We start from the raw sequence: 18,657 nt of genomic DNA, 5'->3' as shown, positions 1-18,657 counted from the left end.
GGAGGAGCTATATAGCAGCTCTGCTTGGGTGATCCTCTTGCAACTTCCTGTTGGGAAGGGAATATATCCCATAAGTAATGGATGACCCGTGGAGCTGAATACACTACATGTTTTTTTCTCAGTAGGGAATGGGAAGGAAATGTCTCAAAAAATGTGCAGTGTTTAACAGTATATCAGAATAATGTGTATTTTGTTGTGTAAGATAATACGAGGCAAGATAACAGATCCATGTATTTGGATTGTTATTTTTTTTCTGCTTGTTAATATGTTAACATGCATAGTGATGATGATGTATTTTGAAATATTTATTTGTTTGAGATTCACAGAGATTTAATTTTGTAAAAGAAAAAAAATGATAAATGAAAGATTTAAAAAAAAAAGAACTTACCCCCTCCTAAAGTAGCTTTCAAAACTTACAGTTATAATACGAGCTAAGATGAACTTTAAAATAAAGGCCATATAAGCTTCACATTAACCCACAGCAGAATGTGATAACGCACGTGAAAATACTGTCAATTATTAGGGAATTAAGCACACCAAGCCTGAAGTGCGCAAGACCGAGTACATATGTGCGCTAACCCAAAATGCATAATTCAGCCAAAGGGGGGGGGGGGGTGTAACAGAACAGAAAAAACGTGTGCTGTGCCAACGAGCATAAAATCCGAGGTGCGATATCCCAAAGCGTGTAAATTCGAAAGCGGAGGTGCAAATATTAAGTTTCCAAGTTTTCACAAAAGGTGTTGGAAACAAAATATTCAAGTCGTCTCGTTAACTTCACAGTTGGTAGATGTTCAACAGAAATACTCGCAAGAAAGAACCTCAATCCTATGAGGTAAGGTGAAGTCTCAGGGGAGGAAGTATGTCTCCACAACGGCAGCTTCCTGCTTTCATCCGTAGTGTGTATTGCAAAGATGTTTTCTCATATGTTAGGAAAAAAACAGAATATACCAACATAGTGTGTACTGGTATTCTAAACACTTAAAATTGTGATGGCATTTGCGGTATCATTTTGACAATGAATTATAACAAGTCAGTTGGCATGTACCATAAAAAGGTATACACACAATAAATGCCTATAATAAGGCTATAGAGTGTCTAAATGTTAAAAAAATGATCCTTACCAATAGACACTCATCTACCAGCAAATAACCAGTAGACAGCCAAACTAGTACTGAAATATATCAGCAGAGGTTATGGAATAGTATATTATAGATCCATAAAAAGAGGTAAAAGACAAGTTTCTGTGACCAATTATGGAGGGTCTATGAAGGATTTCCAAGAAGGTGGAAAAGAAGCAACCAAACTATACCCCCTATATACGTCCCTCTGACAAACACTGTACTCTGAGGGGAAACCAGGCCTCAACATAATCTGAGAACCCCTCTATCTGAAGAATCAAATGCACATCTTCATTCTACAACCAGCCAAGGCAAAGTAAAGTAAAGACTGAGGTACCTGTGAGGTGGGAGGGGTTTTATAGTGTCCTTGGGATTTGGGAAGCTTTGCCTCCTCCTAGTGCCTCCTCCTAGTGATAAGGAAGAGTAATTCTGAGGAGTAATGGACTGTGGACTTTCACCACCTGTATGAAAGAAACTTCATATAGAGATTAGTAAACAATGGGGCTACATTTGACCTCATCACTGTCCTATTAATTTGCTGGGTAATATTAATGTTCAAAATAAAAATAGTTGAGTCAAAGACTAAGTAGTTCTAACAAGTAGTCAACGATAAGTCCCACATAGGGTAGCTATTAAGAGCCCAAAGCACAGAAGCCTTGCCTGCTTCATGCACAATAATAGTGTACAGGCTATTCACATCCGCAGTGACTAAGATCCAATGTTGGTCTATTGTGATGTCACTCAAGATGGTATCTATAAGTAGGAGTGAATCTCTCAAGTAGGATTTCATATTTCTAACACAGGGTTAAAGAAAATTATCTACAAAGACTGAAAGTGGCGGACATAACAGACCACCTGGTAGATACTATAAGTCAGCCACAAGGTTTAGCAAAGTTTGTTTATGGATTTTGGGCAATGTGTAAAATATGGGGCATATAGGATCGGTAGTGGTCAGAATGTCCACAATCCTAGTGTTGATGAGTCCTTTCAAAAGGCCCTCAGCAACAGTGGATGCAATGATTTTTTTTTATTTTTTTTTAAATCACTCATTAGGTCCCTTTAATGCAAATAATAAGTATTTGTATTACTCGATTATTGAAAGATCTCTGCACTATAGTCAGAATAATCATAACAACAATAGCTTCACCCTTGTCTGCAAGGTGGCCGGCCTCCTCTTCTATGGCAAGATCTTGTCATGACCCCCTGAAAAAACTGTTTTACCTCCAGAAGGCTGGCGTCACTTTCAAGGCCTCAAAGTTCCAACCACGAGCCCATAATCCTCACATATAAGCAGGTTGAATCACATAACAAACAGATTATAAACCCCCCCTGTTCATAACCCCCATCAGGAGATATTAACCCTCGATCCCAAGATACTAACAGAGACTCACTGAGACCATTATGTCATATAGTTTAGACCCACGAAAGGTGTGGTAACCTCTCGGGAAAACATTCACATTACAGCACATTGACGATAAAGTAAAATGAAACGATCCTTCCCGGAATCTTACGCCGTGGAACAGGAACACAGCCTTTCAAGTGTGGCGAATAGTGGCATCACTCCGCAATGGAGTTGAGAGAAGAAAGCAGGCAGCGGAGCAAAGTTCGACAAAGTTGATTGCTTGAGGAGCTGTTAATGAGAGTCGGGATGGTTTCACAGAAAGACTCTCCCTGCATCTCCGGACTCTAACTTTCATCCAAGCCCTCACTGAGAGACTGACAGTACTACTTAAAACTCCTGTCCCATGCCAAAGAGTACTACCCTCCATAAGAGACAAAAAACAAAAATTAAAAAATTCTGACCACGTCTCTGCCAACCTCCTGGGACGAAGGCAAAGAATAACTGGCAGATGAGTGGGAGTGGTGAGGAGTAATTTAAGCCTTTGGCTGGGGTGTCTTTGCCCTTCCTGGTGGCCAGGTTCTTATTTCCAAAAGTAATAAATGCAGCTGTGGACTCTTTCCATTTAAGAAGACAATAGATAGCTGAGTATGATCCTGCATCACTCGAAAAGCATACAACGTTGAAGAGGTCTCATGTGAAATCGAGCAAACGGAATTGCATCTGACCCTGCTATCATGAGACCCAAAACTCCCATACATAGAGCAACAGAGCAAAAGGAGAAACACTGAAGATTCAGACAAGCTGATACCAATTTTAACCTTATGTGCTCTGTTGGGGGAATAACTCATGGACACTGAATTCTATTCGAAATACCCAAGTTACCTTTGAATGAGGCACCAAAGAACTCTTTGGAAAATTGATCCTCCAACTATGTTGTTTTAGAAACAACAACAGTCTTTTGGTGTGAGATTCGGCTAAAGGAAAAGATGAAGCTTGAACCAAGATATCGTCTAGGTAGGGTACATTGCAACACCCTGAGATCTTATCACAGACAATAGGGCATTCAAAACCTATATGAAAAGTCTTGGAGCTATAGCCAGACCAAATAGTACAGTAACTAAAAAATCATTTCTAGTAAGGCAAACAATCAGAAACTCAGAATTGGAACATGAAGGTAAGCATCATATAAATTCTATTGAGGACATAAACTGACTTTGCTGAACAAAAGGCAGAATAGTCCGAATAAGATCTATTTTAAAAGAAGGAATCCTTACAAACTTGTTCAGAGCTTTCAGATCCAGGACGGGTCTGAAAGTACCTTCCTTTTTGGAACAATTAAGAGATTTGAATAAAATCCCATCCCCTGTTCCTGCAAAGGAACTCGTACAATCACTCCATAGTTGCAGATCCTAAACTGACTGGAAAAAAGCTTGAGCTTTTAAAGGTTTCCTTGGAACATTGGACAAAAGCAATATCAGAAACCCAAGGAAACTGCAACCAAGCCTCCTGAAAAAGGCTTAACCTGCTCCCTACCAGAACTCTGGATTGGGGCTGCACCTTTCATGCAGATTTGATAGAAGGGATAGATTTTTTAGCCTGCTTTGATTTATTACAGTTAGCTCTAGGCCTCCAGACTGAGTCAGAGGTGCCTTGTTTCTGAGCAAAGGAGGTTATCTTTTTTCCCTATTCTGATGAAAGGAACGAAAATGATAAGAAGCTTTAGATTTCCCCCTAGACTTCTTGTCTTGAGGTAGAAAAGCCCCTTAACCTCCAGTAACAGTAGATATTATAGAATCTAAATCAGAACCAAACAGTTTCTTCCTTGAAAGGAAAAGAGACAATAGTCCTGAATTTTGACAACTATATCAGTGAACCAGGATTTAAGCCACAAGGCTCTCCTAGCGAGGACTGCCAAGACATGTTTTTAATATTGATTTTTATAATATGAAACCCAGCATTACAAATAAAAGAATGGCATTTTATGAGCAATCCCAAGCAGAGTCATTAGAACACTGTTCTGAAAGACTAGATAACAAGTAGAAGCGAGCAGCCACATTAGCAATAGAAGAATGCAGGCCTAAGCAAATACCCTGCTGTAAAAAGGCCCTTCAATGAAAAGATTTTAATTTTCTATCCAAAGGTTCTTTAAAAGAAATACTGTCTCCCAAAGGGATAGTAGTATAGTAGTAGTAGTATAGCAAAAGTAGCATTAACTTTAGAACAGTTTCCCACAATTCAACATTAGCAGCAGTAAAGGATATATTTTTTTAAACCTTGCAGAGAGATTAAATGAATTACGTGGTTTTAGACCATTCCCATAGAAACCATATCAGACACGGCATCAAGTTAGGAAAAAATTTGGGAAGTTTAACTGTCTTAAACACTGAATTTAAACATTTACAAGGTTTATCGTCAGAAACCTTAGAATCTTTAACCACCAAAATAATTAAAACCTCTTTTAAAGAGATTGAAATATGTTTAACTTTAAACAAAAAGGAGGAATGTATCAGATTCAATATCAGAAGAAGAAGACTCATCATCAGAGGAAACCTCACTCATGGTGACATAACTAGTAAGAAGGGTAAAACCCTAACTGAACATTTTACGCTTATTTTAAGGCAGGAGAGCAGCCAACGCTTCAGAAACAGCGAGCTTTGATGAGACTTTTCACACTGGGTGATACATCAGTAGCATTTTCCTGTATGAGCAAACAGAAGAAGCAGTAATAGCCATAGAAGCAGCATTAGGTTGGTCTGACTGCAATAACAAAGGCAAAACATGAGTCACATAAATAAACTGGAGAAAAAACATTAGTTATATTTTATAACCTCATCTTGAGGAATTGTTACTTACCCCCTCCCTCTTCTGGTCAAGTCCAAAGTGAAACAAATCCTTGCAGAATGTGAATTAGTCTGGGTCATACTGTTCTAGGCTAATTTGATAGAACACTTTTTTTTTGTAAATTCCAAAAGATTTTTCTCTAAATGGTTCAAGGTTATACTTTCCTACCCAGAAAGAACCCAAAAGACAAATAGTCCAAAAATCAGACTTTTTTTTGTATGTTGGTTCTAAAGAACACTTTCCAATCATTGGTTGATTTATTGAGGATGAGGGACCACCTCCCTAATTTATTACTTTGGTTTTTCCTTATACCCCTTTTTCTCTCAGTAGGAAAGGGAAGGAAAACAGATTTATGCTTACCTGATAAATTACTTTCTCCAACGGTGTGTCCGGTCCACGGCGTCATCCATAACTTGTTGGGAATATTCTCTTCCCCAACAGGAAATGGCAAAGAGCACAGCAAAAGCTGTCCTTATAGTCCCTCCTAGGCTCCGCCCACCCCTGTCATTCGACCGACGTGACAGGAGAAAAAAACAGGAGAAACCATAAGGTGCCGTGTGGTGACTGTAGTTAAAGAAAGAAATATCATCAACCTGATTAAAAAAACAGGGCGGGCCGTGGACCGGACACACCGTTGGAGAAAGTAATTTATCAGGTAAGCATAAATTTCTGTTTTCTCCTACATTGGTGTGTCCGGTCCACGGCGGTCATCCATAACTTGTGGGGAACCAATACCAAAGCTTTAGGACACGGATGAAGGGGAGGGAGCCCAATCAGGTTACCTAAACAGAAGGCACACGGCTTGCAAAACCTTTCTCCACAAAAATAGCCTCCAAAGAAGCAAAAGTAATCAAATTTGTAGAATTTGGCAAAAGTGTGCAGGGAAGACCAAGTCGCTGCCTTACTTATCTGATCAACAGAAGCCTCGTCTTCTTGAAGGCCCATGTGGAAGCCACAGCCCTAGTAGAGTGAGCTGTGATGTCGTTCAGGAGGCTGCCGTCCGGCAGGTCTCGTAAGGCCAATCGGATGATGCTTTTTTAGCCAAAAGAAAGAGAGGTAGCAGTAGCTTTTTGACCTCTCCTCTTGCCAGAATAAACGACATACAGAGAAGACGTTTGTCTGAATTCCTTTGTTGCTTCTAAATAGACCTTTAAAGCACGAACTACATCTAAATTGTGTAACAAACGTTCCTTCTTTGAAACTGGATTCGGACACAAAGAAGGCACAACTATTTCCTGGTTAATATTCTTGTAGGAAACAACCTTTGGAAGGAAACCAGGTTTAGTACGCAAAACAACCTTATCTGAATGGAACACCAGATAGGGCGGATTACACTGCAAAGCAGATAACTCAGAAACCTCTTCTAGCAGAATAAATAGCAACCAAAAACAGAACTTTCCAAGATAACATCTTGATATCTATGGAATGTATAGGTTCAAACAGGACCCCTTGAAGAACTGAAAGAACTAAATTCAGACTCCAGGGAGGAGTCAAAGTTCTATAAACAGGCTTGATCCTGACAAAGCCTGAACAAAAGCTTGTGAACATCGAGGCACAGCTGCCAGTCATTTGTGTAACAAGACAGATAAAGCAGAAATCTGTCCCTTTAGAGAAATCGCTGATAATCCCTTATCCAAACCTTCTTGTAGAAAGAAAGGATCCATAGGAATTTTGATCTTACTCCATGAGAATACCTTGGATTCACACCAACAGATATATCTTTTCCATATTTTATGTAAATTTTTCTAGTTACAAGGTTTTCTGGCTTGTACCAGAGTATCTATTACAGAATCCGAAAACCCACGCTTAGATAAAATCAAGCGTTCAATTTCCAAGCCGTTAGCCTGGAGGAAACTAGATTTGGATGTTCAAATGGACCTTGAACTAGAAGATCCTGTCTCCAAAGGTAGCTTCCATGGGTGGGAGCCGATGACATATTCACCAGGTCTGCAATACCAAGTCCCTGGCGTGGCCACGCAGGAGCTATCAAGATCACCGAGGCCCCTCCTGCTTGATCCTGGCTACCAGCCTGGGAATGAGAGGAAACGGTGGAAACACATAAACTAGGTTGAAGGTCCAAGGCGCTACGAACGCATCCACTAGAGTCGCCTTGGGATCCCTGATCTGGACCCGTAGCAAGGAACCTTGAAGGTCTGACGAGACGCCATCAGATCCATGTCTGGAATGCCCCATAATTGAGTCAACTGGGCAAATATCTCCGGGTGAGTTCCCACTCCCCCGGATGGAATGTCTGACGACTCAGATAATCCGCCTCCCAGTTTTTCACTCCTGGGAGTTGGATCGCAGATTAGGTGGCAGGAGTGATGCTCCGCCCATTTTATGATTTGGTCACGTTCTCTCTCATCGCAGGGAACTCCTTGTTCCCCCCTGATGGTTGATGTAAGCAACAGTCGTCATGTTGTCTGATTGAATCTTATGAATCTGCCTTTGCTTAGTTGAGGCAAGCCCTGAGAGTATTGAATATCGCTCTCAGTTCCAGAATGTTTATCGGGAGAAGAGACTCTTCCCGAGGTCATAGCCCCTGAGCTTTCAGGAGTCCCAAGACCGCGCCCCAGCCCCACTAGACTGGCGTCGGTCGTGACGATGACCCACTCTGGTCTGCGAAGCTCATTCCCTGGGACAGGTGATCCTGGGGTAGGCCACCAACGGAGTGAGTCTCTGGTCTTCTGATCTACTTGAATCACTGGAGACAAGTCTGTATAGTCCCCATTCCACGAGTTTCAGCATGCACAGTTGTAATGGTCTTAGATGAATTTGCGCAAAAGAACTATGTCCATTGCTGCATACCATCAACCCTACTACTTCCATGCACTGAGCTATGGAAGGTCGTGGAACAGAGTGAAGAACTTGACAAGCGTTTAGAAGTTTTGACTTTCTGACATCTGTCAAAGAAAATCTTAATTTCTAAAGAAACTATTATTGTCCCCAAGAAAGGAACTCTTGTCGACGGAGACAGGGAACTTTTTTTCTATTGTTCACTTTCCATCCGTGTGATCTGAGAAAGGCCAGAACGATGTCTGTTGAGAGCCTTTGCCTTTGAAAGAGACGACGCTTGAGTATCAGAATGTCGTCCAGTAAGGTGCCACTGCAATGCCCCTTGGTCTTAGAACCGCTAGAGAGGGACCCGAGTACCTTTGTGAAATCCTTGGAGCAGTGGCTAGCCCGAATGGGAGAGCCCACAAACTGGTAATGTTTGTCCAGAAAAGCGAACCTAGGAACTGATGATGATCTTTGTGCATAGGAAATATGTAGATACGCATCCTTTTAGATCCACGGTAGTCATAAAGATAACCCTGAGAAACTATTTCTAGTGCCCAGGGTGTCCTGAACATCTCTTGCCCAGCCTGAGCAAAGAGAGAGAGTCTGCCCCATACTAGATCCGGTCCCGGATCGGGTGCTACTCCTTCATGCTGTTTTGGTAGCAGCAGCAGGCTTTCTTGGCCTGCTTACCCTTGGTCCAGCCTTGCATCGGTTTCCAAGCTGGTTGGTCTGTGAAGCGATTACCCTCTTGTCTAGAGGCTGCAGAGTTGGAGGCCGGTCCGTTCCTGAAATTGCGAAAGGAAACGAAAATTAGACTTATTCTTGGGCCTTGAAAGGCCTATCTTGTGGAAGGTGTGGCCCTTACCCCCAGTGATGTCTGAGATAATCTCTTTCAATTCTGGCCCAAAAAGGGTTTTACCCTTGAAAGGGATATTAAGCAATTTTGTCTTGGAAGATACATCCGCTGACCAAGACTTTAGCCAGAGCGCTCTGCGCGCCACAATTGCAAACCCTGAATTTTTCGCCGCTAATCTTGCTAACTGCAAAGCGGCATCTAAAAATAAAGGAATTAGCTAACTTAAGTGCGTGAATTCTGCCCATAACCTCCTCATACGGAGTCTCTCTACTGAGCGACTTTTCTAGTTCTCGAACCAGAACCACGCTGCTGTAGTGACAGGAATAATGCACGAAATAGGTTGCAGGAGGTAACCCTTGCTGTACAAAAATCTTTTTTAAGCAACCCTCCAATTTTTTATCCATAGGATCTTTGAAAGCGCAATTATCCTCGATAGGAATAGTAGTGCGCTTGGCTAGTGTAAGAAACTGCCCCCTCGACCTTAGGGGACTGTCTGCCATAAGTCCTTTCTGGGGTCAACCAAAGGAAATAATTTCTTAAATATAGGAGGGGGGACAAAAGGAATGCAGGGCTTCTCCCACTCCTTATTCACTATGTCAGCCACCCCGCTTGGGTATAGGGAAAAGCGTCGGGGTGCACCGGAAACCTCTAGGAACTTGTCCATCTTGCACAAATTTTTCTGGAATGACCAGGGTTGTCACAATCATCCAGAGTAGATAGCACCTCCTTAAGCAGTGCGCGGAGATGCTCTACTTTAAATTTAAATGTCACAACATCAGGTTCTGCCTGTTGAGAAATTCTACCTGAATCAGAAATTTCCCATCTGACAAAACCTCCTCATAGGCCACTTCAGATTGGGGTATGACATGGCCACTTCAGATTGAGGTATGTGAGAGGTATGACAGAGCATTATCATCAGCGCTCCTCCTGCTCTACAGTGGTTTAAAACAGAGCAATCACGCTTTCTCTGAAATACAGGTATTTTGGATAAAAATATTTGCTATGGAGTTATCCATTACTGCCGAGTCAAATTGTTGCATAGTAACAAGCATTGGCGCGCTAGAAGTACTAGGTGGTCTCCTGCGTGGCAAAACTGGGTGTAGACACCAGAAGGAGATGATGTAGAACTATGTCTACTCCCTTCATACTTATGAATCATCTTGGGCAACTTTATTTATCTGTGGCAGTACTGATCTTACTTTGTTTGGACGCTATGGCACAATTATCACACAATTTTGAAGGGGGAGACACATTGGCTCCATACATACAGAACATAGTTTTATCTGAAGGCACAGACATGTTAAAACAGGCTTAAACTTGTCAATAAAGTACAAAAACCGTTTTTAAAACAAAATCGTTACTGTCTCTCTTAAATTTTAAACAGGGCCACTTTATAACTGAATACGTGAAAACTATGAAGGGAATTGTTCAAATTTAACCAAATTTTCACCAAAGTGTCTTAAAGCATTCAAAGCATTTGCACCCCATTAACCCTTAAAATGAGGAGGAAACCGGAGCCGGTTACAGTTTTAACCCCTCTACAGTCCCAGCTACAGCCTTTGTTGTGACTTTTACCAAACCCAGGGGGTAAACGATACCAATGAAGCCTTCCTAGGAACCTTTTCAACTACTTCAGACCCACACACATGCAGCTGCATGTCCTGCTCTCAAAAGTAACTGCGCAGTAAATTGCCTACTACAGAGAAGGCCCTTCCTGACTGTGAAGGTGTCTAAAACCAGTGCCTGACGTAAAAAAACATTCCCCAAAGTTTATAAAGTGTGAATTTCAACATAAAGCTGTATAAAATGCCCAAATAAAGCAATCGATCTAGCCCATAAAAGTGTCTACCAGTTTTATAGCCCATATTAAGCCCTTTATTCTGTTTTGAGACTAAGAAAATGGCTTACCGGTCCCCATGAGGGGAAATGACAGCCTTCCAGCATTACACAGTCTTGTTAGAAATATGTCTAGTCATACCTTAAGCAGAAAAGTCTGCCAACTGTTTCCACCCAACTGAAGTTATCTCATCTCAACAGCCCTATGTGGAAACAGCAAACGATTTTAGTTACTGCTGCTAAAATCATACTCCTCTCACAAACAGAACTCTTCATCTTTTTCTGTTTCAGAGTAAATAGTACATACCAGCACTATTTTAAAATAACAAACTATTGATAGTAGAAATAAAAAACTACAACTAATCACCACATACTCTTCACCATCTCCGTGGAGATGCTGCCTTGTTCAGCGGCAAAGAGAATGACTGGGGTGGGCGGAGCCTAGGAGGGACTATATGGACAGCTTTTGCTGTGCTCTTTGCCATTTCCTGTTGGGGAAGAGAATATTCCCACAAGTTATGATGACGCCATGGACCGGACACACCAATGTTGGAGAAATGTCTCAATAATGTGCAGTGTTTAACAGTATATCAGAATAATGTGTATTTTGTTGTGTAAGATAATACGAGGCAAGATAACAGATCCATGTATGTGGATTGTTATTTTTTCTGCTTGTTAATATGTTAACATGCATAGTGATGATGATGTATTTTGAAATATTTATTTGTTTGAGATTCACAGAGATTTAATTTTGTAAAAGAAAAAAAATTATAAATGAAAGATTAAAAAAAAAAGAACTTACCCCCTCCTAAAGGTAGCTTTCAAAACTTACAGTTATAATACGAGCTAAGATGAACTTTAAAATAAAGGGCCATATAAGCTTCACATTAACCCACAGCAGAATGTGATAACGCACATGAAAATACTGTCAATTATTAGGGAATTAAGCACACCAAGCCTGAAGTGCGCAAGACCGAGTACATACGTGCGCTAACCCAAAATGCATAATCCAGCCAAAGGGGGGGGGGGGGGGGGAGTGTAACAGAACAGAAAAAACGTGTGCTGTGCCAACGAGCATAAAATCCGGGGTGCGATATCCCAAAGCGTGTAAATTCGAAAGCGGAGGTGCAAATATTAAATTTCCACTTTTACAAAACAAGTTTTCACAAAAGGTGTTGGAAACAAATATTCAAGTCGTCTCGTTAACTTCACAGTTGGTAGATGTTCAACAGAAATACTCGCAAGAAAGAACCTCAATCCTATGAGGTAAGGTGAAGTCTCAGGGGAGGAAGTATGTCTCCACAACGGCAGCTTCCTGCTTTCATCCGTAGTGTGTATTGCAAAGATGTTTTCTCATATGTTAGGAAAAAAACAGAATATACCAACATACTGTGTACTGGTATTCTAAACACTTAAAATTGTGATGGCATTTGCGGTATTCATTTTGACAATGAATTATAACAAGTCAGTTGGCATGTACCATAAAAAGGTATACACACAATAAATGCCTATAATAAGGCTATAGAGTGTCTAAATGTTAAAAAATGATCCTTACTAATAGACACTCATTTACCAGCAAATAACCAGTAGACAGCCAAACTAGTACTGAAATATATCAGCAGAGGTTTATGGAATAGTATATTATATATCCATAAAAAGAGGTAAAAGACAAGGTTCCTGTGACCAATTATGGAGGGTCTATGAAGGATTTCCAAAAAGGTGGAAAAGAAGCCACAAACTATACCCCATATACGTCCCTCTGACAAACACTGTACTCTGAGGGGAAACCAGGCCTCAACATAATCTGAGAACCCCTCTATCTGAAGAATCAAATGCCACATCTTCATTCTTCAACCAGCCAAGGCAAAGTAAAGACTGAGGTACCTGTGAGGTGGGAGGGGTTTTATAGTGTCCTTGATGAGGTCAAATGTAGCCCCAATAATCGAGTGATCACAAAAACATAATTTATGCTTACCTGATAAATTCCTTTCTTCTGTTGTGTGATCAGTCCACGGGTCATCATTACTTCTGGGATATAACTCCTCCCCAACAGGAAATGCAAGAGGATTCACCCAGCAGAGCTGCATATAGCTCCTCCCCTCTTACGTCAGTCCCAGTCATTCGACCAAGAATCCAACGAGAAAGGAGTAACCAAGGGTGAAGTGGTGACTGGAGTATAATTTAAAAGTTATTTACCTGCCTTAAAACAGGGCGGGCCGTGGACTGATCACACAACAGAAGAAAGGAATTTATCAGGTAAGCATAAATTATGTTTTCTTCTGTTATGTGTGATCAGTCCACGGGTCATCATTACTTCTGGGATACCAATACCAAAGCAAAAGTACACGGATGACGGGAGGGATAGGCAGGCTCATTATACAGAAGGAACCACTGCCTGAAGAACCTTTCTCCCAAAAATAGCCTCTGAAGAAGCAAAAGTTGTCAAATTTGTAAAATTTGGAAAAAGTATGAAGCGAAGACCAAGTTGCAGCCTTGCAAATCTGTTCAAACAGAGGCTCATTCTTAAAGGCCCAAGTGGAAGCCACAGCTCTAGTGGAATAGAGCTGTAATTCTTTCAGGAGGCTGCTGTCCAGCAGTCTCATAGGCTAAACGTATTATGCTACGAAGCCAAAAAGAGTGAGAGGTAGCAGAAGCTTTTTGACCTCTCCTCTGTCCAGAATAAACGACAAACAGGGAAGAAGTTTGGCGAAAAATCTTTAGTTGCCTGCAAGTAGAACTTGAGGGCACGAACTACATCCAGATTGTGTAGATAGACGTTCCTTCTTTGAAGAAGGATTTGGACACAAGGATGGAACAACAATCTCTTGATTGATATTCCTGTTAGTGACTACCTTAGGTAAGAACCCAGGTTTAGTACGCAGAACTACCTTGTCTGAGTGAGAAAAAATCAGATAAGGAGAATCACAATGTAAGGCTGATAACTTCAGAGACTCTTCGAGCCGAGGAAATAGCCATTAAAAAACAGAACTTTCCAAGATAACAATTTTAATATCAATGGAATGAAGGGGTTCAAACGGGAACACCCTGTAAAACGTTAAGAACTAAGTTTAAACTCCATGGCGGAACAACAGCTTTAAAACACAGGCTTGATCCTAGCTAAAGCCTGACAAAAGGCCTGTGACGTCTGGATTTTCTGACAGACGCCTGTGTAACAAGATGGACAGAGCTGAAATCTGTCCCTTTAATGAACTAGCTGATAAACCCTTTTCTAAACCTTCTTGTAGAAAAGACAATATCCTAGCGATCCTAACCTTACTCCAGGAGTAACTTTTGGATTCGCACCAGTATAGGTATTTACGCATATTTTTATGGTAAATCCTTCTGGTAACAGGCTTCCTAGCCTGTATCAGGGTATCAATAACCGACTCAGAAAAACCACGTTTTGATAAAATCAAGCGTTCAATTTCCAAGCAGTCAGCTTCAGAGAAGTTAGATTTTGATGTTTGAATGGACCCCTGTATCAGAAGGTCCTGTCTTAGAGGTAGAGACCAAGGCGGACAGGATGACATGTCCACTAGATCTGCATACCAAGTCCTGCGTGGTCCATGCAGGCGCTATTAGAATCACTGATGCTCTCTCCTGTTTGATTTTGGCAATCAATCGAGAAGCAGCGGGAAGGGTGGAAACACATAAGCCATCCCGAAGTTCCAAGGTGCTGGTCAAAGCATCTATCAGAACCGCTCCCGGATCCCTGGATCTGGACCCGTAGCGAGGAAGTTTTGGCGTTCTGGCGAGACGCCATGAGATCTATCTCTGGTTTGCCCCAACGTCGAAGTATTTGGGCAAAGACCTCCGGATGAAGTTCCCACTCCCCCGGATGAAAAGTCCTGGCGACTCAAGAAATCCGCCTCCCAGTTTCTCCACTCCCGGGATGTGGATTGCTGACAGGTGGCAAGAGTGAGACTCTGCCAGCGAATTATTCTTGATTACTTCCTTCATTGCTAGGGAGCTTCTTGTCCCTCCCTGATGGTTGATGTAAGCTACAAGTCGGTGATGTTGTCCGACTGAAACCTGATGAACCCCCGAGTTGTTAATTGGGGCCAAGCCAGAAGGGCATTGAGAACTGCTCTCAATTCCAGAATGTTTATTGGAAGGAGACTCTCCTCCCTGATTCCATAGTCCCTGAGCCTTCAGAGAATTCCAGACAGCGCCCCAACCTAGTAGGCTGGCGTCTGTTGTTACAATTGTCCAGTCTGGCCTGCTGAATGGCATCCCCCTGGACAGGTGTGGCCGATAAAGCCCCCATAGAAGAGAAATTCTGGTCTCTTGATTCAGATTCAGAGTAGGGGACAAAATCTGAGTAATCCCCATTCCACTGACTTAGCATGCACAAATTGCAGCGGTCTGAGGTGTAGGCGTGCAAAAGGTACTATGTCCATTGCCGCTACCATTAAGCCTATCACCTCCATGCATTGAGCTACTGACGGGTGTTGAATGGAATGAAGGACACGACATGCATTTTTGAAAGCTTTGTTAACCTGTCTTCTGTCAGGTAGATCTTTCATTTCTACAGAATCTATAAGAGTCCCCAAGAATGGAACTCTTGTGAGAGGAAAAAGAGAACTCTTCTTTTCGTTCACTTTCCATCCATGCGACCTTAGAAATGCCAGAACTAGCTCTGTATGAGACTTGGCAGTTTGAAAGCTTGAAGCTTGTATTAGAATGTCGTCTAGGTACGGAGCTACCGAAATCCCTCGCGGTCTTAGTACCGCCAGAAGGGCACCCAGAACCTTTGTGAAGATTCTTGGAGCCGAAGCCAATCCGAAAGGAAGAGCTACAAACTGGTAGTGCCTGTCTAAGAAGGCAAACCTTAGATACCGGTGATGATCTTTGTGGATCGGTATGTGAGGTAAGCATCTTTTAAATCCACTGTGGTCATGTACTGACCCTTTTGGATCATGGGTAAGATGTCCGAATAGTTTCCATTTTGAACGATGGAACTCTTAGGAATTTGTTTAGAATCTTTAAATCTAAGATTGGCCTGAAAGTTCCCTCTTTTTTGGGAACCACAAACAGGTTTGAGTAGAACCCTTGTCCTTGTTCCGACCCGCGGAACCGGATGGATCACTCCCATTAATAACAGATCTTGTACACAGCGTAGAAACGCTTCCTTTCTTTATCTGGTTTGTTGACAACCTTGACAGATGAAATCCTCCCTCTTGGGGGAGAAAATTTGAAGTCTAGAAGGTATCCCTGAGATATGATCTCTAGTGCCCAGGGATCCCTGAACATCTCTTGCCCAGGCCTGGCGAAGAGAGAAAGTCTGCCCCCCACTAGATCCGGTCCCGGATCGGGGGCTTTCGGTTCATGCTGTCTTTGGGGCAGCAGCAGGTTTCCTGGCCTGCTTGCTCTTGTTCCAGGACTGGTTAGGCTTCCAGCCTTGCCTGTAACGAGCAACAGCTCCTTCCTGTTTTGGTGCAGTGGAGGTTGATGCTTGCTCCCTGTTTTGAAATTCCGAAAGGGACGAAAATTAGACTGTCTAGCCTTAGCTTTGGCTTTGTCTTGAGGTAGGGGCGTGGCCCTTACCATCCTGTAATGTCAGCGATAATTTCTTTCAAAACCGTGGGCCCAAATAAAGACTGCCCTTGAAAGGTATATTAAGTAATTTGGACTTAGAAGTAGACATCAGCTGACCAGGATTTTAGCCACAGCGCCCTACGTGCCTGTATGGCGAATCCTGAGTTCTTAGCCGTAAGTTTGGTTAAATGTACTACGGCCTCCGAAATGAAAGAATTAGCTAGTTTAAGGACTCTAAGCCTGTCCGTAATGTCGTCTTAGCGTAGATGAACTAAGGTTCTCTTCCAGAGACTCAATCCAAAATGCTGCCGCAGCCGTAATCGGCGCGATACATGCAAGGGGTTGCAATATAAAACCTTGTTGAACAAACATTTTCTTAAGGTAACCCTCTAATTTTTTATCCATTGGATCTGAAAAGGCACAGCTATCCTCCACCGGGATAGTGGTACGCTTAGCTAAAGTAGAAACTGCTCCCTCCACCTTAGGGACCGTTTGCCATAAGTCCCGAGTGGCGGCGTCTATTGGAAACATCTTTCTGAATATTGGAGGGGGTGAGAACGGCACACCGGGTCTATCCCACTCCTTAGTAACAATTTCAGTTAGTCTCTTAGGTATAGGAAAAACGTCAGTACTCGCCGGTGGTACCAGCAAAGTATTTATCCAACCTACACAGTTTCTCTGGTATTGCAACGGTGTTACAATCATTGAGAGCTGCTAAGACCTCCCCTAGTAATACACGGAGGTTCTCCAAATTAAATTTAAAATTTGAAATATCTGAATCCAATCTGTTTGGATCAGAACCGTCACCCACAGAATGAAGCTCTCCGTCTCATGCTCTGCAGCTGTGACGCAGTATCAGACATGGCCTAGTATTGTCAGCGCACTCTGTTCTCACCCCAGAGTGATCACGCTTGCCTCTTAGTTCTGGTAATTTAGACAAAACTTCAGTCATAACAGTAGCCATATCTTGTAATGTTATCTGTAATGGCCGCCCAGATGTACTAGGCGCCAAAATATCACGCACCTCCCGGGCGGGAGATGCAGGTACTCGTCGCGTGAGGCGAGTTAGTCGGCATAACTCTCCCCTCGCTGTTTGGTGAAATTTGTTCACATTGTACAGATTGACTTTTTATTTAAAGTAGCATCAATACAGTTAGTACATAAATTTCTATTGGGCTCCACCTTGGCATTGGAAACAAATGACACAGATATCTTCCTCTGAGTCAGACATGTTTAACACACTAGCAATAAACTTGCAACTTGGTTATAATCTTTTTTAGCAAAAACGTACTGTGCCTCAAAGAGGTACTAAACGATTAAATGACAGTTGAAATAATGAACTGAAAAACAGTTATAGCATCAAACTTTAAAACAACACAACTTTTAGCAAAGGTTTGTTCCCATTAGTAAAATAACAATAATTAAATTTGACATAAAAATTATAGAGCAACGTTTTTATTCACAGTCAATATAAAATTCTCACAGCTTCTGCTGAGAGAATATACCTCCCTCCAAAGAAGTTTGAAGACCCCTGAGATCTGTCAAAGATGAACCGGATCATGCAGGAAATATAAGAATAGCTGACTGGAAATTTTTGATGCGTAGCAAAGAGCGCCAAAAACGGCCCCTCCCTCTCACACACAGCAGTGAAGAGAAACGAAACTGTCACAATTAAAAGCAAACAACTGCCAAGTGGAAAAATAATGCCCAAATATTTATTCACTCAGTACCTCAGCAATGTAAACTGATTCTACATTCCAGCAAAAACGTTTAACATGAAAAATGCTTATTAAAAGGATTAGTGACTTTTAACAGAGTAGTTCCGGTGAAATACCATCCCAGAATACTGAAGTGTATACATACATGTCATTATAACGGTATGGCCAGGATTTTCTCATCAATTCCATTCAGAAAATAAAAACTGCTACATACCTCAATGCAGATTCATCTGCCCCGCTGTCCCCTGATCTGAAGCTTTACCTCCCTCAGATGGCCGGAGAACAGCAATATGATCTTAACTACTCCGGTTAAAATCATAGTAAAAAACTCTGGCAGATTCTTCCTCAAACTCTGCCAGAGAAGTAATAACACGCTCCGGTGCTATTATAAAATAACAAACTTTTGATTGAAGTCATAAAAAACTAAGTATAATCACCACAGTCCCTCTCACACATCCTATCTAGTCGTTGGGTGCAAGAGAATGACTGGGACTGACGTAGAGGGGAGGAGCTATATGCAGCTCTGCTGGGTGAATCCTCTTGCATTTCCTGTTGGGGAGGAGTTATATCCCAGAAGTAATGATGACCCGTGGGACTGATCACACATAACAGAAGAAAGACAAGTTT

General features: G+C 42.0%; 1 protein-coding gene across 1 annotated transcript in view; it reads right to left on the bottom strand.

The window, feature by feature from the left end:
* SRBD1 (S1 RNA binding domain 1) overlaps positions 1 to 18,657 on the bottom strand; it is an 823,313-nt gene that overhangs the window by 638,221 nt on the left and 166,435 nt on the right. The window lies entirely within an intron of this gene.

Source organism: Bombina bombina, chromosome 4, assembly GCF_027579735.1.
Source record: "Bombina bombina isolate aBomBom1 chromosome 4, aBomBom1.pri, whole genome shotgun sequence".
NCBI lineage: Eukaryota > Metazoa > Chordata > Amphibia > Anura > Bombinatoridae > Bombina > Bombina bombina.
The sequence above is the reverse complement of the archived record's forward strand: the minus strand, read 5'-3'. Positions and strand labels throughout refer to the sequence as shown.